This window comes from Bos indicus x Bos taurus, chromosome 2 (assembly GCF_003369695.1).
Source record: "Bos indicus x Bos taurus breed Angus x Brahman F1 hybrid chromosome 2, Bos_hybrid_MaternalHap_v2.0, whole genome shotgun sequence".
Taxonomy (NCBI): domain Eukaryota; kingdom Metazoa; phylum Chordata; class Mammalia; order Artiodactyla; family Bovidae; genus Bos; species Bos indicus x Bos taurus.
The window spans coordinates 52317895-52342954 of record NC_040077.1 but is presented as its reverse complement, the minus strand read 5'-3'; the positions used below and the strand labels follow the sequence as shown (position 1 = coordinate 52342954).

The 25060-nt window shown below is 35.6% G+C and overlaps 1 protein-coding gene across 17 annotated transcripts in view; it reads right to left on the bottom strand.

The window, feature by feature from the left end:
- Positions 1–25060, bottom strand: part of GTDC1 (glycosyltransferase like domain containing 1) — a 493004-nt gene that overhangs the window by 408064 nt on the left and 59880 nt on the right. For 15 of the 17 annotated variants that reach the window (XR_003514505.1, XR_003514508.1, XR_003514506.1 and 12 more), the window contains one exon: positions 5357–5420. The gene's annotated coding sequence lies outside the window, so the exon portion shown is untranslated. Of the gene's footprint in view, positions 1–3614; positions 3701–5356; positions 5421–22550; positions 23050–25060 lie in introns of those variants that run through there. The other 2 variants (XM_027561474.1, XM_027561482.1) reach the window with 2 other exon arrangements.

Here is a 25060-nt window from a genome sequence, read left to right as displayed (position 1 = left end):
CAATCTGGACGATCCCCATTTCAATCTGCAAGCTTGTCCACCTCTATAACACATTATACCACTGTAATAAAATATTAAGATGGAAACGTAAAAGCGAAAATAGTCTATCTTTAGCATTACCAGGCAACCACACTTCTGAAAATTTACTGATAAACTTAATAAACATTTAATTTATATTCTGAAATTTTGGTATGCAACACCAGGCATATAAACCTAGGCAACTATTCACTAGAAACAATATTTCAGCAGGGATATGTGTGAGTATTCAACTTATGCTTCAGAAATTTGGAAGGAAAAAAAAAACACTTTTACAGGGGGTATATTGGCAGGGGCTGATGTAACAGATGACACATTCTTGGAAATCAAATAAAAGCAATAGGGAAATACCCATTGTTGCCTGGTGAAGGCCTAATCACATGGACACAGCTGGAACCAATGTAGATCATTCATTAATAAAATTGTATTGTAGTAGCCACTTTTTGATGCATTTCAATTGCTGCTGTAGCCAAATCTCTGAATTTCTTTGTTCCATGTTAGCAAGATTGCTTGAATGGGAAATATGAGAAGATTTAGAACGGGGAGAGGGGGGGAAACAAACCTGTTCTCATGCTAAAAATGACACGACTAGCTCAAAAAGCTAAATGTCACTTTACCTTGTGATCTACTTATACTATCAGCAGCTTAAAATATGCAGCGTAAACCTGAAATGGGGAATTCATATGGTACCATGGATAAAAAGTGAGCAGTGTGAGATGCCACAGAAAACACATGAAAGACTTGTGAAAGTATTTTACAGAATGATGATATAAGATGTTGGGAGAGGGAATTAAAATGTATCAAATACTAAGGGGAGAATCAGACAACTGAATTAATATAAACTCTTTCATGGAATACTCTCTATTGACTTTTACACTGAAGTATGTACTATATGCTTAAAGGAAAATCATTCATATTTTTGACCACATAAACTTAGAAATCACTATTTGTCATCACATGTTACCAATATTTGATCTCAAACAGCCCCTTTTTAGAAGTTAGGTTTAAAATCTGTACTAAAATTCAAATGAAATAAAATATTGGCTCTAATTATAAATGTGGTATGTACTATAATAAAGTTATGGTTAAAATAATAAATTTGATATTTATCCAATTTTGCTGGCATCCGTTAATACATTTATTTTTCTATGTTTCTGCAAATATAATGACTAAGCTTCTATATCATAATTTCTGCAAATTGTATAATATCAAATCATAAAGATATAGCAGCCTTGATATGAAGCCTGATCTAAACAAAACTGTAGAATTTATTACTTACAAAAATGAAAAACTCAGTAACATTTATCAAAAGCACTGCTCAAACATTATAGGTCTTAGATATATTTCTATTATGCCTCTGTGTGTAATTAGAATAAACAAATAAATAGCACAATTTTCATGTTGCAGTTTCTAATTCATCGAAAGATATATTCCTACCACAAAACAGATAAAGGGGCTTAACTGCAAATAAAAATTATACCAATGGAGAAAATGTATTTAAAGTCAATGAATAGTATTCAATACAAAATTAACATTCAACATAAGTGAACACACAGGAAGAAAGAGTTTTTGTCTGTATTATCTCTAACCTCCAATTCTAATATTATCAAACCTTGACACAAAGGACTCAAGACAGTCATGCACTTAACTGGACCAAGAGAAAAAAAGTTTCACTGCCATTTCTTCTCAAAAGCTTCAAGTTCCTTTGGCTTAAAATGTTGACCTAAAGATGTAATTAATATAACTTAAAAGCACCTCACCCAGATTCATTTGAGCTGCTCTACAGACAAGCCACTTACATACAAGTTTAAAAAAAACACACTGGGGGGGACTTGAGAATCATAGCATTTAATACATGTGCATTATATGTACAAATCAATTTGAGTATTTGTTTGTTTTGTTATAGTAATGAGCCAATATGTTGCTGAATCTGTCTCGAGAATGAGAAAAAATAACAGGTGAGTTTATTTAATGCATACCTCTGATATACCTGTTTTACAAATCCTTTAATTATTTTAAAACATGTTCTAAACTTTTAAAAAATCTCTGGGGGAAAAAAAAAAAAAAACTTTAGATTGCACATGTTTATCTTAATGTATCCATAATAGATATATTTTCCAGCGTGTACAAAAATGTTTTACATTAGTCATTTTAACACAAACCACTGTTTACTTTCTTTTTAGTCATATCTGTCATACACTTACAAATCTATGTAAGCTTTTACTCCCAAAGGAATTTTCTCATTGCCAGAAATCATTAACAATTTTAAAAAATAAAGGTCAATCAAAATATCAATCTCCTCCTAAGAAAACACATTTGGCCTATTTAACTATTCTTACTCTGAATGTATTTTAAAAAAAAAACAAAACACTGATTTTTAAAATAGATCACTTGAAAGTGAATCATTTGTTTTGCTTAATACAACAAAAAACATTTACATTTTGAGGAACATTCTAGAAAATTTCATTGAATGGTTGCTCATAGTGAAAATCTAGTTTCCTCTTCAAATCATTACTTAAAAATCATAATGCTACATTCTCACATCACTTGTAATAGTAGGTTACTAACTAAATTTAGAAAAAATTGGAAACTTAAAAACACTTTTGTATTTTACCTTGCATTTTGACTTCAGAAGAAAAAAATTTTAATGCACATCCTTGTATTTAATGGAAGCTCACTTGCTTACCTAACTACACTTGTCAAACATTCCAAAAATGAGTATTCTATCTATAAAAGATATGAACTGACTCTGAATTTTAGACAAAAATAGAAAACAATAGCAAGTTTTTTGGTCTCAACAAGAGATAGCCTGGCATAAAAATCTACTCGAGAGTTTCAATTCAAATAATAAGTTGTGAAGCAAGACAAGATTCCTACCAATCCAAAACACTATGTCCACATGACCCAAGTGGGCAATATTCAGAAGGGTTTTGTGAAAAGTGAGGCAAAAATGCGACTGCAAGGAAATCTCAAGAAGAACTGGAAAAGGCGAATTGAGCACAACCTCCTATAAGGAACAATGCTATTAAGTAAACATGGAAGTTGTGAGGAGAATGTCTGTATTTTTTTTTAAGTTGTTTTTTCTTTTTTTTTCATTATGGTGTTCTAAGTGAAGAAAGAGGGAAAACAAATGGTATAAGGAGGAAAAACTAAGGCCTGCTTGCCTTCCTTCAGTGATGCTGGGAGGGCACACCCTCTGCCTTATGAAAACCACCGCCAGAACCAAGCTACACAAAACATTTTGGCTGCCAGCCTAGAACAGTGCCAGGCTGTTTTTTATTTTTGCGCTAGACTCCCTCAATTGAGACAGTGTGGGATTGTCACTTTGATGCACATAGAGAACAAAGAATAATATAGTACAGAGGGGGGTAATTTTTTTGCCCCTTTAAAGTCAGGTTAGCATTTTGTTTTCTTTGACAGGTCTTGAAAAGACCCAAGAAACAAAAGTTATGCTGAAGAATGGATCAATTGCCTGAAGAAATTAGCGTGAGTACAATATTGTCAACAGTTTAAAAGCCATGTGAGAGATTAACATTTTAAGAAATCAGACTTAAAAGGGGTCCAAGTCATACATTTACCTGTTTAAGAGGCCACAGACCAAGAAGTACATGATTGATACATTAGCACATAATCTTATTTAAAATCTGATGGTATGAAGGAATGCCATAAAATCTGACCAAGAAAAAGAACGAATATAAGTATTAAAAATTTTAGGTCACCTTTCAGAGGCAACTGTGTCAGCTGCTATTGTTACCTTGAGTTCTCCAAAACTAAATAATCTGACTAAAAGATTATGATATTAGAATCTGAATACTTTATGCCTTTATAGGGAAAGAGGTGATAAATAATCAAAAATGTTTAAAGGATTAAACCACAAATCATCTACAAAGTTGCCACAGACACAAACAGGAAAACCATCTTTTCTATCCTATTCAATTCTGTACTAGAAGCAAAGCTAACACAAATGAGAAAGCTAAGTGTGTGCTGCTGCAAGCTTGAACTAAATCTACTACCTAAATCTGGAGACCGAAAATACCAATAAGCCATTAGCTCCTAGAGGTATGACCTTTTTCTCTCTAATGCACAAGATAAGTAGAGGTAGAGGTCCATTTCCTACAAACCAAATGAAAAGAAAGAATGAACTATGACAAGCCCAGATCCCACGCTGGCATATTTTACACTAAGCTCAGCATCATCTGGAAGCAGGATGCTTCTCACTGCCAATCAGGCGGGGAGAGAAGTTGTGAAACTAATACAGCATTGATGAATAGCACCAAAGGTCTGTGAGTCCCTTCCTCCCGCCCATCTCCACTGAATCAGCTGTTAAAAGAAGACCAACGGCTGTTACAGAAATAGCAAGAACTAAAGCACTTGCCTCAGATGTTACTCATGGAGGCATGGGCATTTACCACCTGAACCTATCTAATTTCTGACAGAATGATCCCCTGCCCAGTTTTGTTCATGGCCACAGATTCTGATAGCAAGTCACAATCAGTGTTGGGAAAGGCAATGGGGGAGGGAGGATGTGAAGAAGAAACTGAGAGAACAGTGGTCAAACTTCAAACAATATACATGCTTCTCTCATGTAAATTAGTGCTCATGCACAATACCTTGGGACAACAAAACCTGCGACAAAGGTTCCAGGTACAATGATTTGCTCTGGGTGGCAAGGGTAAGTATGCCATATAACAAAAAAAAAAAAAAAAGGCAGTATTTTGCTCCTCACTGTTCTCCTTTTGCATTTCCTTTCTTTCCTCTAAGATACACTGCTGATGCTATTACCGCATGGGACACTGATGGTTGTAGGCAAAGCATTCATGTATTGCCAAAGTGGTCCAGAGAGTGCTGTCTGGCTGGCTTTATTTCAGCAAGGAATACGAGGCAAAACCAGGAAGCAAAAAGAATGAAAGGTATAGAAGTTAGGCGATAGCCTGTGTTTTCTGTTTATTAATGATTCAGATGAAATGGGCAGAAATTTGGAAAAAGCAGCCAAGTTGACTGAATTACAAAGAAAGATTAAGGAATTAAATGCGTATAACTTGGCTGACAACCAAGGAACAATATTGAGAGTTGTCCACAACTCTCCAAAGTATATACATAAAAAGAAGAGCAAGGGATTTTTATCTACTATAGAAGTGTGAATATATGAAATAATGATGAGATAAAATAAAACTTAAGAAAGGATATTCTTCTTTCTTCCTAGAAATATGTATCATCTTACTGACCCACACTGCAGGAAAGAGTAGATAATAGGAAATGACCACATACTGCCAGGGGACTTCATTGGTGGAGAAATAAAAATGAAATCCCATTTGCTTACCTGATGTTCCAGATACAGTGATGTCTCTCTTTACATTTGTCCAACCTGGCTAATGCAGAGATACCTGTGAAATCACAAAAGACATAGTAAAGTTGCTATCTTCAAACTAAATCCAATCTGAATTCTGAATCCTTACCTGGATAAGAGTTTACTTGAATGATCTAGTAGTCTGATTCTTGGACAACCCAAGATAGAAGAACCTCTAAGAATAAAAATATTCTGAGACTTAATTAATAAGAGCTTTTTTCAGTCTTTCCAAGGATTTCCCAAATTAATTATGACAAAAAAAAAGTAATTAGATTAAAGCTCCTTAACCTTGGTACATGGACAGCCTTCAGGAGTCTATGTACTCCTGAATGAGATATGCAAAATGTGTGGGTTTATGTAAATGTATTTCTCTCTAGGGAGAAGGTCAATAGTTCATGAGATTTGCAGAAAGGTCTATAATCCAAAAAACTGTCAAGAACCTCTGCTGAGTATAGTCTAAAATCTCACAGGCAGGTTGTAATGCATATGATAACCAGTCCAGGTTTGGGGGTTTCACCCCAGGGAAATGGTGGCGGTGCACAAACACGTGTAGATCTGGGGTAAACACCTTAAGAACACTCCTTTCTGGAAGAGCATAACATCAAGTTTAAACTGTAACTTAACTCACACAGACCCATGTTCTCTGTCTGCCATGCACAGTGAAGACAACGATATCGCCATACACCCAAGGGTGGATATTCTGACTTGCATCTTCTGTTTATATTAAAATCAGAATCCTTAGGTATATACACACTAGCAAGGTCAGAACTAACACAGCAACTCATCCCAAAAGAAGCCTACATGACAAGCAAAAAAGAGTTTACCTAGCACAAAAATCACAGGAGGAGCCAAACACATCTCCTAAAAGAATTGTTCAAAACAGTAATCAGAGTCACAATAACCTACACCAGGAAAAACAAACAAACAAACAGGTCAGAGAACCTTCCCTACATCAACTATGAACAAGATGGGAAAGCATTCACAGCCAAGACAGGATCCGGAGCTGAGGTCTCGCCAAAACAACGACAATAATGAACAAACACCAAGAAGACATATATCAAGGGAAGAGGGAAAAAAAAACTCAAAATTGGTTTATTTCAGAGACTTCCCTAGTGATCCTGTGGTTAAGACTCAGCATTTCCACTGCAGTGGGTGCGAGTCCGATCCCTGGTCAGGGAACTAAGAGCCCACAGGCTGCAAGACCAATAAATAAATAATATGTGAAAGTCATAAAAAAATTTATTTTAAAGATGGCTTATTTCAAATAACAATTATGTGATATAGTCTCTCAAAAAAAAAAAAATAGTGTGTTTAACCATGTGTAAAACAGATAACTAGTGAGAAGGTGCTCTGTAACACAGAGAGCTGAGTCTGGCACTCAGTGACGACCTACAGGGTGGGAGGGAGACGCAGGTGGATGATACATGTATACTCATGGTTGATTTGAGCCACAACACAACACTGTAAATCAATTATCCTCCAATTAAAAGTTTAAAAAATAAAATTTTTGAGTAGTGTGTTTAGACATTCACCTCCTGAGCATCTCTCAGCATGGCTCCATCCGGTGCTGGGAATTCATCAGTGAATAAGACAAGCACAGCTTGCCCTGCTGGAGCTTAATTTTGGAGCAGAGAGGATGATAGAAGACAAATCTATCAGCAATATACCATTTCAATGTGTGACACGTGATACAAAGCAAAATGATGTGACCGAGGCATAGGAAAACAGCCTGCATCTATCTAGTACATCACAGAGATGTTCACTCCAATTCTCAAAGTGAGTCAGGGACTTAGAGAACTGAGGCAGAGAAGGGACTGTGAGGACAGCTAGCTAATCAGACCTTTTCACTTCAGAGATGAGGTCAGAAGAGCTGTTCAGGAAGACAAAGAGTCACAACTTCATTATCTCCAAACATGAAAATCCACACTAGACTAGTTAGGATTTCATGATACACACTCAGTCTTTAGAGAGAGAATTGACAGGTTCTGAACAGCATTCCTGAAAACCTGGCTGACGACAGAGTACTTTATACCCTCCATATTTAATAAGGGGCAACCGTCTAGTCAAATCCTTCAGAAGGACGCACAAAAAGAGTAACACTGGTTGTGTGCTTAGTGGCTCAGCAGTGTCCAACTCTGCAATCCCATGAACTGTTGCCCGCCAGGCTCCTCTGTCCGTGGGATTTTCCAGGCAAGAATACTGGAGTGGGTTGCCAATTCCTTCTCCAGAGGATCTTCTTGAACCTGGGATTGACACCTGAGTCTCCCGCATTACAGGCAGACACTTTACCGTCTGAGCCACCAGGCAAGCCTGAACCCAGTAAACAAAATATAATTCAAAAGTTGTAAAAGTAATCTTGAAGTTCAAAAACAAAAATAAATAAAACAATACTGAGTAGGAAAAGGTATGGAAATCTATTTATATGTAAAGACATGCATAGAGTGATCCCGACTGGTGGAGTATCTAGGACTTTAGCCTCAGCTATAAGCTATCAACAGAGAAATATATTTTGTAAGTTTTTTTTTAAGTTGTTTGAGAAAAAACATGTCAGAGATTTCAAAAGATCAGTGATGCAAAGTTTCCCCGAAGCTAGAAATCTATTTACACTATTTGCTTAACCTACAGCATCCAATCTAAGAAAGTAATCCTGAGTCCTTTTTTTTTGACTGTGAGCAGATTCTATGGCATCTGTCATCTCGCTGACCAGAAGTGATGCCGTAGACTTGACTACACGGCAGAGTGACCTGTTCCTTCCTCCTTGGTCAAGAGAGAGTCTTCTACCCAAAGCTATAAAGCTGTCAGGGATGTAGTAAACACCTTCCCTTAAACTTCTAACAAGTCAGAACTTTTCACAAAATTTACTCCCCAAAAAGGCTTATTCACATGAACTTGCTTTGTGTTGCCATCATTCAGTGTCTTCATTTTTAATTTAGTGGTATTTTTAGCCAAATGAAATGAAAATACAGTTTTTCTCAATCTGTCTCAGCTCTACTCTTCATGTTCTGGGACCCAATTCTTGCAATCCTTTAACAACTATTTATTTCACACCAAACTAGATATCTCCCTAAAGCTTACCAATCTAGCCTCCAGGCACATTTCTTAAATAAAAGCTGTAGATCTTTGTAAACCTAAAATTTGCATACTAAAGGAACAAATCAACTATCAAAATACCTAGTAGTATATAGCAGTTGCTCACCTCTAAGCAGAGTTTTAAAATTCATTTTGATTTATTATTTTTTTAAAGAAACAGTTATTGACTTTTTCTCTTTGCAAAATACTGTTTAATGGCCTAGTTAAATTAGAGGTGAGAGTGTGAAGCAAGTGTTTTAAATTGGTAAATTCTAAATAAAGGTACATCAGTCAAAAGTTTTAATAAGACTCAGCAGGACAGAGAAGAATTAACAGTCTGTACGGTATCAAAAAGGAGTGATAGATAATGATAACCTTCATCATTTGCATAGGGATTTATAATTTCATTGCTTCAAGATTAACAAAATTATGTGGTATTTTGCCCATTCTTATCAAGTAATGGATGCCTTGGTTTGTATACATTTATCAACCGAACCAAGTAATAGAAGAAATGACTGAAATGTTATCAATTAATCTGCTGCATTTTTTAAGGTACTCCTAGGTACCAGCTATCATAATCTCTTCTAACCAATAACTGGGTACCCTAAAATAAAAACATAAGGTTTCCAACAGCATCTCATAAACAGCAAATTTAGAATTCTAAAAGTCCAGTAGGTTCCTAAAGTGGTTTTTTTAATTAAATACATTACATTCCTTTCTTTACCTTGTAGTTCAAGTCAATTGTTGTTAAATCGTTCCTTCCACCAAATAGTAACAAAAAATACAGATTGATGAATGTATTCAAGACATAGGGAGCATGTAGCTGGATGGAGAAACCCAAGCAACAGACACAAATAATGAGACGAGTTAAAGTAATAAAAGGATTCTAGGCTGGAGCAATTGTTTTCAATCATCACAGGACAAAAACAATACACTACTGTGGCCTTGCCTCACCAAGCACCCAGAATGTGTTCAAGGCCAGTGCTCTGCTTGGTACCCAGGTCTAATGAAAATCTGCAGAATCTACAACGGCTGCACAACAGAATCACCTGGAGGCCTTAAAACAAAACAAACTAAAAGGTAATACTTAAACCACATGATCAGAGATTTTGGTTTCATCAATAATTTTTAGAAGGTCCCAGGTGATTTCTTACACATGCAGCTATGGTTAAGAAATACTGCTAAGGGGCACTGGGTCTCAAAGTATGGTCCCTAGACCTGCAGTGGGAGCAACTGCAGTTGAGCACTTATTAGAAATGCAAATACCCAGGCCCCAACCCAGACCTACTGAACCAGGAAATCTGGGTAGGACCAGCAGTCTATATTTTCATGAACCCTTCAGGAAATTCTGAGATACATTAATGCTTGAAAAACACAGCTACAGAGTAAGAAGAATCTGGGTTTCAATCAACTCTCCACAATTTACTTACTGAATGACCACTGGTCAGCTCTCTAAACCTCACTTTCCTCATCTGCAAAATAATACACTCAGCTAAGATTTGTAAGCGCTTCCCCGGTGGCTCAGTGGTAAAGAATCCACCTGCCAATGCAGGAGTCATGGGAATCATGGCTTCCATCCCTGGGTGGGGAAGATCTCCTGGAAGAAGAAGTGGCCACCCACTCCAGGATTCTTGCCTGGGAAATTCCATGGAGAGGAACCTGGAGGGCTACAATCCATGGGGTCACAAAGAGTTAGACATGACTGAGCGACTGACCACGCACATATTATGTGCCAGAGAATGCACTAACAAACACTTTATATATATATTAATTAATTTAACACAACAAGTTACCAGGTAGATATTACTATCATTTCTATCCATTGAACATTACAAAGCAAGGAAGCAGAATCAGAATTTGAACTCAGGATTTTCAAATTCGGAAATCCTTGCTCTTTCCCTGTTTCACAAAACATGCTGATCTGCTCTTTCTTCTTCCTCCCTTCCTCCCTTTCTTTCTCCTCCCTCCTCCCTCCTGTCTTCTCTCTTTCCCTCTCCCCTATTAGTCTCTGTCTATCTGTCTTTCTCACTTTCTCTGGAAATTTATTTTCCTGCTACAAAGCTAGAGATTAACTAGCATGTACGGTGTGACTACTGCTATAAATCAGAAAGAAAAATATTAATATTTAAAAATTTTTAAAGTCACAGTAATGAAGTTAGTAGATGTAGATACACACTTTGCAAAATACAGAAACACATATAATTTAGTTCTAAACTGGTAAGTCAAAAACAGAAGAAACTCAGAAGTTCATGAGACGAGCTCAGAGACCAAAGCATGACATCAGGAGGAAGTCCGACTTATCTTGAAACAGGATGAAAAGTCTGTCCAGAACAGGGGGAGAAACAAAGGGTTAGAGAGAGGTAGAAAACAAAGCTAAGTTCCGTGGGTCCTCACTTAGACTAAGAAAAATTTCACTTCAGTACAGTAAAGATACAAAATCTTTTTTCACAGAATATTTTTGACGCACTGATAGTAAAAACGTAAAGTCAAATCACATACTTATTCTAGGAAAAAAGGATTATACTGGAAAAAAGTATACATAAAAAAGGCATTTCTATTACAAAAAATATTCCATATGCTCCACCCTTTACTGTAGTGTTTCCATGGGCTATTTTTATGCACTGCACAGTATTTTCAGTCATTCACTGATCCAATCAACAATGACTGATCTCTTTGAGTAAGCCATCAAGGATAAAAAGATAAATAAGATACTGACCCAGGGCACATGGAGCATTTATATTACACTGCAAATGTTATATGCAATATGTACATGAAGTTATTAGGAATTCCAAAGGTCAATTCTTAGGAACGACTTCTGTGAAATTCCTGAAAGTCAATGTAGTGTAAACTACATTCTGCAGTTAACATACCCAAGTACTTTGTCTATGGTAGCATCACAGACATCATTTCACAAGTGGAGTATTCCCAGGACCATCCATGTTGAGGCCGACTTACGGCTAAGAAACGCAGGCAAATGTAAAACCTAGAGGTGAGCTTTTTCCTTCATCATTCATTTCACTTTTCTTGAAGAACTAAAGAAAAAACTATTCTCAGAAGCCCACTGGAAGATTCTACCTATGTATTAATGCAGGAAAATGTGAGGCACAATGGGCTGACTGAATTCACTAGCATCTCTGTCAATGATAGTCCAGGGCTGTATAACATCTTATTTAATTTTACTCTAATCTGACAACCCCACAATGCACATTTGTCTCTAAGAACCAGTTTAGAAAGCATGTATTAATACATCCACCATACTATGCTTAAATGATGAGCTGCTATAGTTATTTTTTTCTTAGGATAAATCTGAACCAAATTTGCTATGATATTAGAAATTACACCATTTTTCAAGCTACACATATTTAAGAATCATCTTTAGTAACACTATTTATTAATAACTTATACAAACACAATATATTCCCTGGTGGCTCAGCTGGTAAAGAACCTGCCTGCCAGTGGAGAGGCAACTGATGTGGGTTCAATCCCTGGGTCAGAAAGATCTCCTGGAGAAGGAAATGGCGACCCACTCCAGTATTCTTGTCTGGAGAATTCCATGGACAGAGGAGCCTGGTGGGCTACAGACCATGGGGTTACAAAGAGTCGGATATGACTGAGCACCCACACACAAACACAATAATCAAAGAACTGAACCCCAGAGTTTAAAACTACCTAGCAAACCACTAGTTTTTATCCCACATAGTATCTAAGATACATATAGTGTTAAAATTAAAAACAAAGGAATACAAAAACTTTCCAGTATTTTGAGTAACAAATTTCTTTGGCCCCAATATATCCAATTCATATTTTACTACAGTAGTTTACTAAAATTCAATCCCCTACCATCTCATTCTTTAGCAATATAAACTGCATATAACAATGTAGTAGAATTAAAAGGTTGGTATATGAGAGTAGTTCAATCTTGATAAAAGTGGTTGGGATAAAATCATCTTTTAAAATATTCAGACGATACCATCCAGATAGCCACATGCACTTGGATCTATACAGCTTAAAAAACTTGTTTAGATTTACTGAAGCTATACCTGCTGTCAAGGAAGAAAAAAGTGATGAAGGTTGATCAAACGCCACTTTGCCTCCAGGATCGTGTTAATGTTTTCCACTAATGCCATCCTAAAAGTTAACAGTCAATGTAATCCAAAGGTTTCTCTTTATTTCTATATTTAAATCATCACAGGTTTGATCAAGCATGCAAATCCCTCTGGGCTCAGGGTTGCCATCAAAATGTCTTATAGGAACATTAAAAATTGAATGGGCATAAACAACTCCAGCAGTGCGAAGCTCATGACAGCATCACTGTGATCTCTGTGTTTCATGTGCAACAACACTGGGGAAGTTTGCAAGGGAATCTGAGCAACTAATTACTAGCTTTTGCTTCAGGGCAGGTGCGCTGATCTCTACAGGTGTCTCGGCCGCTGTGCTCTGCCTACTGCATTGCCTCTTGAAGACGTCCACTGTAACGACTTGCTGAAGCCCTGCAAAACATCTGAAAGAATACTAAACTGTTGGGAATTCAGGAAGAAACATGTTGTGACTCCTTCTTTAAGATACCACTGAGGAGAAATAGCAGTTGGAGAGGCTTTACTTGGTTTGTGAAAGAATAGTATAAGGCAGTATAAAAAGTAAACATAAAATTATATCTATCAATCACACACATTAAATGAGGATACCAATGTTGTCTCTAATAAGTACAGACAGTTTTTCAAATACTGTTATTTTTTAAACAGGATATAAAAAAGCAAAAACTAAATAAATAATAAACTTACATTGGCCCAACTTTTTTCATTCATGCAAGAGAATGGCCAGTGCTAGGTATGCAATTTTCGAAGGATCAAAAAAAAAAAGAGAGAGAGAGAGGTTACCCACTATAAGAAATTAGCAAACAAAATAGTCACCTGCTGACTGGGGAGGCATATATACCATTCACAAATGATGCCACATACAAGACTCATATTCCTTAAGATCTTTGCCATAATATTTCATAAGAAATAACACACAAAGCGGAGACAAATATCGCCTGCTCTGCAACTTGCTAACTGCTTAATCTTGAGCAAGAAACTTAAACCTTTCTGGGTTTCAATTTCCTCATGTAATAATAAACTAAACCCAACTCTTCAGGGGGTGCTTTTAAATAAGACAGTGTCTCTTAACTAATATTTGAGCCTGAGCTTGACTTATAGTAAGGGCTTAATAAATTATAATTAGCATCATAGCTTCTAAACACATTAGTCTCTTGTTCTTAGCAGAGCACTAACCAAAATAAAGCATCTTGGAAAGTAAACACTTATCACTAGTATGCTATTCAAAAATTTGTTATATGGTACATTTTTAAAAATACAAATATTTGTACTTTTAAGCAGTCAACCAATAAGTAAACACACAAACACAACATTTAAACCATTTAACTAACTCTTTTACTATCTGAATAATCACTCAACTTGGTAAAAAGTTCTTATTTTCAATTTTGAAATTTTGTGAATAGTCACTTTTATAACAGTAAAGGATAGTTCTAATAATATTTCAAAATTCATCTTACTAAAGAATCTTTTAGGTAATACTCAGGTTAAGGTTCTTAAACAATAAATCTACTAGATTAAGAATATATTTTTACCAATTATTTTCATCCAAAATTCTCTATTTAGAGTTTTTCTTAAACTAAATAGAATTAAGAGGGTATTTCAGAACATCATTAATATAATAGGGTAACTAAAACATCACTTGTTTCTAAATTTTAATAAAAGCAAGAGTTAAAATCGTTTCAGACTATTCTCAAAGAGTGAAAAAAGTTTAAAGCAAAATGTGTACAAAATACATAAAAATAACATAGTATTCGAAAATTGAGAATAATGAGACCCCTGGGCATGATCAGAATATAACTGTTGGAAAAAATATCCCTCCCACTCTCAGAAGACTATTACATCAGAGGCTTATTTCTTCAAATCTGGACAACGCAATAACCTTCTGTTTTCTCTTCCTTAAATCCTTCTTCCTCCGGTTCACCCTCCAGTTTTCACCGGCATTCCAGCCAGCTTGAATTTTAAGAACTGACTTGCTGTGCTTTCCTTCACTCAGACCTAATTATGTCTCATCCACACACAAAAATCTCTTCTAATGTGGAAGAAAGGCACATAGATACTTAAACAGATACGTGTGTGCACACACACATGCATGTGCGCCTGCACATTCACGCACAAGTGTGCATGCACAAAGTACTAAGAGAGGATAAACCAGAGGTCGATTCATTTTGCCGACCGTAAGTCAAGGAATGTTTCATACAATTGATGGAGTCAGGTGAAACAGCACCTACAAAAATGCAAAGCTTCAGGCCATTAGCATCCATTACTAAGCCTCAATCTATCCCACTTCAGCTGCTTCCTGTACTCTCCTCACATGGACCTATATATCCCCATTCTCTAAACACAGTGGACACCTTGCAGTCACCTGACCTCTGCCAGTCCCTCTGCCTTGAATCCCTTTTTCATCTTCTTCATCTTTAAAGTTTAAAAAAAGAAAAAATACCCTTATATCCTTATATCAAGACATTCTCCCTTCCACTTATTTTTCTTACATGGTTAAATCAAGGAATCAAAAGGCTTTGGACTTTGCAACTGCAAGTAGGAAGACAGTATTAATTCGGGCAAAAATTCTGAAGGGAAGTGATTTTCCACTTAAACTGTAATTATTCAGGCAACACTTTAATCAAGTGAGAAAACTGAATAAAGATATTTTCTCTCATGTACCCTTTCTCTGCTATACCACAAAAAATACAGGAATAAGACAAGAAAAATGAAAACAAATTTTAAAAAATAAAAAAAATAAAAGAAGATGGATGATTCACATAAAAAAAAAAGAAAAATGAAAACAATATGAGATGCAGGAAAAGACAAAGGGAGTTTCTAGTTTAACAGCAAAAGAAAAGCACACGACAAGAACACACCTACATAATGAGATGGAAGGAGAATGGCAGTCTCCCAGAAACATATATTCAAGAAAAAAAAATGGAAACAAATAAATTTCCTAATATGTTTCACCTTATAGAAAATTAGATTAAGAAGCTCCTGGAAGCTCCTGGAAAGAAATACTGAGTAACAAAAAAGCTATATAAATGAAAAAACAAAGCATTACTAACTTCATGAAAAACAAAAAATCAAAGGCATATTTCTCATCAGTTCATTATACTTCTTAGTTATAAATAATATCTGAAAAGTATAATAATGTAACACCAAAAACAAGTTAGCCAAAAGTTGTAATCTAACAATACTGTAATATGTTGAGAAAAGATGGAAGTATAAAAATGAAAAATCCTCTAAGTCTGTACTATAAAGTCAACAAGCAATATCCAAAAGAAATGAATCAAAAGGTAACTATATATATATACATATATATGTAATTTAGCAATATAGAGATATATAATAATCAGAAGAAACAGATGAAAGGTTAGAGAAGCAGACTGGAAAGAGTGGGTAAGGCACAACTGTATTTTCTTTCTTTCTCAGACATGTGACATGTAGGATCTTCCCCAACCATGGATCAAACCAATGCCTCCTGCATTGGGAGCAGAGCTTTAACCACGGGACTGCCAGGGAAGTCCCACAATCATATTTTCTAATAGGCTATTCACAACAATTAGAACTTTAAACTAGGTAACTGTATTACTTTGACAAAATAAGAACTTGAAAGAATCAATCATGCTCACAAGAATAGTTCTGACAGTGTTTTTCAGAAGACTAAAAAGCAGAAACAATCTAAATGTTCAGTAACAGGTGACTGGTTAACTGTTCAGCTGCTAAGTCACGTCTGACTCTGTGCAACCCCATGGACTGGAGCACTGCACTGGCAGGCAGGTTCTTTACTGCTGGTGCCACCTCGGGCTTCTGGATACCATCCTCCCAAATGAGGGAGTTTTAAAAATAACTTGTGCTTTACTTTTTTTTTTTAAGTGGGGGGAGGGGAAATATTGATTGGTTTTGAGAAGGATCATAAATCACCACACAAGTTCTCCAATTTATTGTTCTTATTAATTGATAAGAAAAAAGTTCTCCAATTTATTGTTCTTATCAAATTTAGTTCCATCCCACATTGTTTGTCTCTCTCAAGCTGACTTCTGAAACACTTTTTTCTTTTTTCTGAAGGCTTCAGGGAAGAAGGGTTTAAACAGAGATCTCCAGGATTTCTTAATAGATACACACTTATCATTCCAAAATGCCAGTTACTTAAGGCTTTCATTAGTAGAACATCAGTTACCCAGAGTGTTACTATATTAAATAAGCTTCAAATAGGATTATTTGTCTTTATGTGAGTTTAAGATTTCCAAATTAACTAGAAATTTAAATATGTTTGGTGGAGCAAATATGAAAAAACATTTCATAATGTTTGGCTTTTATTTAGAGCTAGTTTCGAAATGACTAATAAATGAAGCAGCATAAATTCTAGACAGAACATTTCTGGGCAAAATCAGAAAACTCCAGTCATTCTAATATGCAAAAGATTCTTAACTCTTTCCTATAAAAAGGAGTAAATGTTCAGTATATTTGATTTAAAAAACTAGTCATAAAAGGAATCTAATATTCCATTTTGGTGGGACTATTTTCTCCATGAGATCAACTGCTACTTCTCAGCTGCTTTAGAATAGACTACATATGAGTAAGAGGAGCCACAAGAACAGAATGTTATGAAGTAAAGAGCTATTTTATCCACCCTAACTCTCCTATCCCCAGAGGTCTGAGCAGTAGGGCGTAAGGACAAGGCAAATGGCCTTTTACAAAGCAAAGTTAAACTGTTTGTTGAGTGACAACTGTATGAAATAAAGAAGGTATTAAATTCTAATAAGAAGAACAGGATCTACAGATTTTTATTTCTTATATCATTTACCAACTTTTATAAACAAGGAGATAATACTTAAACTACTAAAGGATAATTTACTCCACAAAATAATGTGTCATGAGTTGGTTTTATATATTAAATTACATGCAATATAGATTTAAGTTATTACAGAGAGGAGGCAAGGCAGAAAAACTTGAAACCCAAATTTTTAGGAATAATACCAAATGAAATTCATTTGAGTTTCTCAAATTTTTTAATACAATAAAACATGTTCATTTTATAAAAAATCAATTTGCCATCAATTTGTCAAGAACATGTATCTTCTGCATTTAGCAAAACACACTGAGAATTCTAGAAAATGCAAACCAGTCTGAAATACAGAAAGGAGATCAGCAATTGCCTGGAAACTGAGATAGGTAGTGGGTGGAGTTGATTTCAAGGGGGCACAAGCGAACTTTCTGGGGTGACAGAAATGTTCCAAATCATATTATGGTCATAGTTACACAACTGTGTGCTTTTGTGAAAACTCATCACATTGCCCACTCAAAATGGGTACAGTTTATTGTAACTAAATAATACCTGAATAAAACTGATATAAAAATACCTTCATCATAGCTTATCATGGCTGACAATCATCCTAATTCATAATGACTTTTATTGTAAATTCACTGTGTTTCTGACAAACAAGGGTAAAGATACCATGAGTAAAAACCAGCTGAATGATATGATTGGTTTATAGTCACCACTATAGCTTATTACTGAGCTTAATACACTGCCACCCACACTATGCTTACCCCATATTATATTACTGGTTAGGTTTTTTTCCTCCTGAATAGAACTCAAGCCAAAAAAAATGTGCCATGTATTTATCAGCATCCTCTAAGATCTAGCTCAATTTGTTTCACAAACTAAAGGGTTTACACACTGAGTTGCACCATGAAATACTTCAAGCAAGTGATTATCATTTCTTCCTAATGCTATAAAAGCAAACAGCTTTCAAAATAATATAAGAACAGGTATCTTGATCTCTCATACTGGACAGTATTTTAGAAGATTAATCCAGACTTTTTATTAATCACATTTAAACTATTATTTCATAATTTAAAAGTTAATTTCTTTAATGGGTATTAAAGAACAGAACATATAAGACAAGTTACTGCATAAGAGTATAATATCTTTAAAGTAAAAGATATTTCTATTATGACAGTGTTTCTAGTGTATATAATTTTTACTAAAATGATTACAAATAACATATCTATTTCTAAAAATAACACGATATATCATCTCACACTTAATAACAGAAATTGGTTAAAGATAACTTACTTCACAAATCTTAACAAAAAACATTTAAATATTTTACTAATTATTATTTTAAAAATTAATTACAGAGTAATCAAGCCAGTGTGGTACTGGCGAAAGAACAGACAAAAAGATCAAAGGAACAGAAAAGAGAGCCCAGAAATAGACCTATACAAGTATAGTCAACTGATCTTTGACAAAGGAACAAAGGCAATTCAATGAAGAATGGTTTTTTCTACAGATGCTGATGGAACAACTGGACCAACACAGGCAAAAAATGAGTCTAGATACAGACATTATACCCGTCCCCCAGAAGATAACTCAAAACGGATCACAGGCTTACATGTAAAGTGCAAAACTATAATACACTGAGAAAACAATACACAAGAACATGCAGATGACCTTGGTTTGATCATGACTTTTTAGATACAACACCAAAGGCACAATGAGGGGTTGGGGAAGTGGGGGTGGGGGGTGGCAGGGAGGTTAGCTGGTAAACTGGATTTCACTAAAATTGAAAACTTCCACTCTGCAAAAGACCTGTCAAGAAAATAAGAAGACAATGCACAGCCTGGGCAAAAATATTTGCAAAAAAATATCTGATAAAGGACTCATCCAAAATATACAAAAACAAAAAATCCCTTAAAACTCAGCAATAAAGAAACAATTCAATTAAAGGTGATATACAGATGGTAAATAAGCATATTAAAATGTTCAACATCATATGTCATTAGGGAATTATAAATTAATACACATCTATTAGAATGGCTAAAATCCAAAACAAATACCTGAAATACTGAAGAGGTGGTGGAGCAACGGGAACTCTCCTTCATCTGTAGCAGGACTACAAAATGGTACAGCCTCTTTTGGAGTAGTTTGGCAGTTTCTTACAAAACTAAAACTAAATATGTTCTTACCATATAATCCAGCAATCATTAGTACTTACACCCACACAAAAACCTGCGCAGAAAGGCTTACAGCAGCTTTATTCAGACTGCCAAAACTTGGGAACAGCCAAGCTATCCTTCAAAAGGCAACAGGATAAACACACTGTGGTACTTGCAGGCAATGGAATACTACTGAGCACGAAAAGCAATGCGTTATCAAGCCATGAAAATACATGGGATAGTCTTAAATGGAAGTGGCAACCCACTCCAGTGTTCTTGCCTGGAGAATCCCAGGGACGGGGGAGCCTGGTGGGCTGCCGTCTATGGGGTCGCACAGAGTCGGACACGACTTAAGTGACTTAGCAGTAAGTAAAAGAAGCCAATGTGAAAAGACTACATACTGTATGATTCCAACTATAAGATATTCTAGAAAAGGCAACATTATTGAGATAGTAAAATAAATTTTTTAAAAAATCAGTGGTTTGTCAGGGGCTCTGTGGGAAAGAGAGGGAGGCATGAACAGGTGAATCACAGGGTATTTTTAGGGCAGTGAAGCTGTTTTATATATTAAAAGGGTGAAAATATGTTTCATTATACATTTGCCAAAATACTTATAATGTCACAAAGAATGAACCTTAATTTAAACCAAGGACATTTGTTCATAATGATGGATCAGTGACGGTTCATGGATTGCAACCAATATACCACTCTGGTGGGGATTTGATGCTGGGGAGGTTAGGGAGGAGAGACCCTCTGTAACTTCCACTCAATTTTTCTGAACCTAAAACTGCTCTAAAAATTAAATTCATTATCTTTAAATTGATTGTATAATGAATCATTTTAAAATTAATTACATAAGAAAGTCCTTTACTTTTTAAAATCTAGATCTTGTGTATGCAGTTTAACACTGAAATACAATGCAATAGCTCTCCTGCTCATAAACCAGAAGGACCCACCTTTTCTTAAAACCATGTCAGATCATTTCAAAAGTGATTTTCTCCAAGAGAGGTTTATGGTTTGTGGTTTTATGAGAAATTCAACAAGCTTCCCATATTGAAGAGCAGTTCTTATTGTCAAAATCTTAAGTTTTACAATGACATCTTCACTTTTACAATGATAGTTTCAAAGGATTAGGTCCCCAATGCCAATACAGAAACACATGAACCAAGCAGCTAACATTCACCAGTATGTGTCGACTCTAGGATTTTACTGTATTATATACAATTGATTTCTTCACTTAATCTCTTGACATTTATTGCTTTCCTCTCCCCTTGTATGATAAAATTAATGTTTAAGGGCCTCACAATTCAAAAAATAATCATTAAGAATTAACAATATAAAAGAACATTAAATATAAAGCAAGTTTAATTCAGATACCTAATTTTTAAAACAAAAATTAAAATGTAACATTAAGTTCTTTTATCACTGGCTTCTTAATATTTTCACAAAGAAATCACCCATGGTCAAAATCCTTGACCCTGATATTTTTAAGTCTGATTAACAGTTGGATCATTTAGGAAACAATCAAAATGGGAGTGTGGAGGATGGGGATAAAAGAAAGACAAATTCAGCAACCCAAGTTGAAGTCTGAGGAATGGTATAGTCTTAAACTCTTCATACATATGTGAATTGAAGAAAAAGAGAAGGCAGGAGTATGCTGTTGTTGTTTAGTCATATCCAACTCTTTTGTGACCCTGGGCTTGTACTCCACCAGGCTCCTCTGTCATGAGATTTCCCAGGCAAGACTACTAGAGTGGGTTGTCATTCCCTGTTCCAGTGTATCTTCCCAATCCAGGGATAGAACCCATGTCTCCTACATTGACAGGTGGATTCTTTACCACTGAGCCACCAAGGAAGCCCTGTTATAAGTACACAAACAGCTTTTACCTAGGCAAGGTGATTAGGGCAAATTATGTAACACTGCCACAAAATGATTGATTAAGACATTAAAACCATCTTGATAACAGACTTTTATTAAAGAAAAATTAGCATTCAAAGGATTTAAACCAACGATTTTTCAGAAACTACATATTAAATGTGAACTGACAGATGCCTGTCACCAATGGACTTACAGTCTCAATGCAAAGACACAACACACACAAGAGAAATCAGCATTAGTCAAGTGGTAAGTTAGCACTTGAGAGAAACATGAGAAAGAAAAATTATGGTTGAATGAGACATCTTTAGTCTGAATAATTTGGAAGAATGAGTTTCTATTACATGAGGTAGTAACCAGAACCACACTTTGCAAGGAACATCATAAACAATTTTATTTTGAAAGGGAATTTTGAGGTATTATTATATCTAGTAAGCATTTGGAGCTCAGGAGGAGTCAATGCCAAACTGCTAATCCAGAAATCATTAGAATAGGAGGTGATGGATGATAACTAAATTTACTGTGGTAACCATTTCCTAATATATGTAAGCCAAGTCATTATGCTGTAAACCTTAAACTTCCATTTAAATCTCAATAATATTGAAAGAAAACCAAAAAATTAATAAAAATTAGACTAGAGGTGAAGATTAATGACAGGAGTACATGGAATCACTCAGAAAGACAAAACTAAGCCAGGGGGGAAAACAAACAAACAAAAAAAAGGACTGAAAATGCATCTTGGGAAAAGCTCCAGATTTGAGGGGTAAGTAGCTAAAGAGGGGAAGGGGAAAGTATAGACAGAGGAAATTTAACAAAAGGGAGGATGAGAGGGAGGCACAAGGAGCAAGTGAGCCAGCAGAGAAAGTTTAAAAAAACAAACAAAAAAAGACAGTAGGAAGACACTGTTACCCTAGTCGCTACTCCAGAAACAAACCAAAAAAAAAAGAACAAAAAATAATGAATTCCTCATCATCAATGAAACAGAGACACAGCTACAACCACAAACCACAAACTATTTTTTAAAAAAGAAAGAAAAATCCACCAAATTATGTGATATCTGGAATCAAATGAGGAGCAATGCTGACAGCCAAACCACACCCCCTCAGATCTCGGGCAGCACAAAGATTTCCCGAAGGATGGAACAGCTCTAAACCCCATTCAAGGAAACTGATTAAAACAATAATGTTTAAGCATCTACCTAGGAGAAAATAAGAGATGTTCCTCTAGAACTTCATGGTCATACCACAGAAGGAGAGAGGAACCATCAACATGCTTTATCTTCAGCTTCCTAGCCGAGATTATCTGTGCCAAATGGGAGGAAAGAAGACAGGAAGGAGTTGTCACCAAACTGCCCCTATGACTCACAGGACCTCAAAGTTACAATGACCTTCACGGTACTGCAAACTGAGGTCAGACATATGCCGAGAGCAAAGGAGCCATCTTGGGTGAAGAAGTGTTTCAGTTAAAAAAATCCGGATGGAAGTGCAAACTGATGTCTTTTATTCTCACTCCCTATCACTGAATATTTGCATCTAACCTCATACTTTTATTCAGGCAATACCTGTTTTTAAAGGAATAGAGCCCATTCAAATATGAGTACAAACCAGAAATGAACCAGCAAAGAATTTATACTGAGGATTGGAGTGAAGGGACATAAGCAACTGGTAGATGAAAAAAGATACTGTCTTGGGAGACAAGGAAAAACTCACAAATAATTTTCCACAGCTTAAATTATAAAGAATATGAGCTACTTCAAAGTAAAGGGCTCAAAGAAAAGTATGAAATATCTAAGAGAAGATAAGACAATTAAAAGAGATAAAAAAGCAAACTGGCAAGCTAAAGAAGCTGGAGATTAAGAAAATGTATATTTATATTTATAAATATGTATATATGTGTGTGTGTGTGTATATATATATATATATATATGTATGTCACAAAAGAAGCAACAAAAAGCAGAACACTTAATATTGAAAGTGAGGAAAACAGACAATAGGCTTGCAGAAAAGCACACAAAATGGAAAGTTTTGAAAGCTATATAAGAGATGAAATGAGATGATCAATATAGAAGATATCAATAAAAGAGATTCAGCCAATACACCCTTGACATTTTTGAAAAAGAGAAAAAATGAAACAAAAATCCAATATAATAAAGAAAACGTTCTCTTTTGGGAGGGTAGAAATAAATACTTAAAAAAAGAAAATGTTCCAGAAAAAATAATTCAAAACAATTAATACTAACACATATCCTCATGAGGTTACAGAATTTAAGAAAGATAAAACAATAAACATAAATTATGTCAGTATAAAGGCAGAAAAAACAAGAGTGGCCTTAGACTTTTCTATAGCACCATTCACTAGTATCTGGAGATAGTGCAATGTCTTCAGAGTTCTAAGGGAAAGATGTAACATCCAATTATGTGATGCCCAACCAAATTGTCCATAAAGCACAAAAGAAGCCTACAAACACTTTAAAGCATTCAACTACTCAAGAAATTCAGCAACCATGAGCTCTTCTCAAAAAAAAAAATATATATATATATATAAAAAGATTTATAAATAGTTATAGATAGGCTTCAGTTCAGTTCAGTCACTCAGTCGTGTCCAATTCTTTGCAACCCCATGGACGGCAGCACACCAGGCCTCCCTCCCTGTCCACCAACTCCTGGAGTTTATTCAAACTCATGTCCATTGAGTCGGTGACACCATCCAACCATCTCATCCTGTCGTCCCTTTCTCCTCCCACCTTCAATCTTTCCCAGCAACAGGGTCTTTTCAAATGAGTCAGTTCTTTGCATCAGGTCGCCAAAGTATTGGAGTTTCAGCTTCAGCATCAGTCCTTCCAACTTCCTTTCAACTTCTTATGATTAAACAAAACTTATATTGCTCTTATTCTATACATGTGCTGTACATAATTATTCAGTATCTTCAGTATCTTCAGTATCCCACTCCTTTTATATACTTCTACTTCCAGTATGCATTTTAGCTAGAGTTCTGTATATTAGTTCAGTTAGGTCACTCAGTCATGTCCGACTCTTTGTGACCTCATGGACTGCAGGATGCCAGGCTTCCCTGTTTATCACCAATTCCCAGAGCTTGCTCAAACTCATGTCCATTGAGTTGGTGATGCCACCCAACTATCTCATCTTCTGTTGTCCCCTTCTCTTCCTGCCTTCAATCTTTCCCAGAATAAGGGTCTTTTCAAATGAGTCAGTTCTTTGCATAAGGCGGCCAAATTATTGGAGTTTCAGCTTCAGCATCAATCCTTCCAGAGAATATTCAGGACTGATTTCCTTTAGGATGGACTGGCTGGATCTCCTTGCAGTTCAAAGGACTCTCAAGAATCTTCTCCAACACCACAGTTCAAAAGCATCAATTCTTTGGTGCTCAGTTTTCTTTATGTCCAATTCTCACATCTATACATGACTACTGGAAAAACCATAGCTTCAACTAGACAAACCTTTTTTGCAAAGTAACATCTCTGCTTTTTAATATGCTGTCTAGGTTGGTCATAACTTTTCTTCCAAGGAGCAAGCGTCTTTTCATTTCATGTCTGTAGTCACAATCTGCAGTGATTTTGAAGCTCCAAAATATAAAGTCTCTCACTGTTTCCCCATCTATTTGCCATGAAATGATGGGACCAGATGCCATGATCTTAGTTTTCTGAATGTTGAGTTTTAAGCCAACTTTTTCACTCTCCTCTTTCACTTT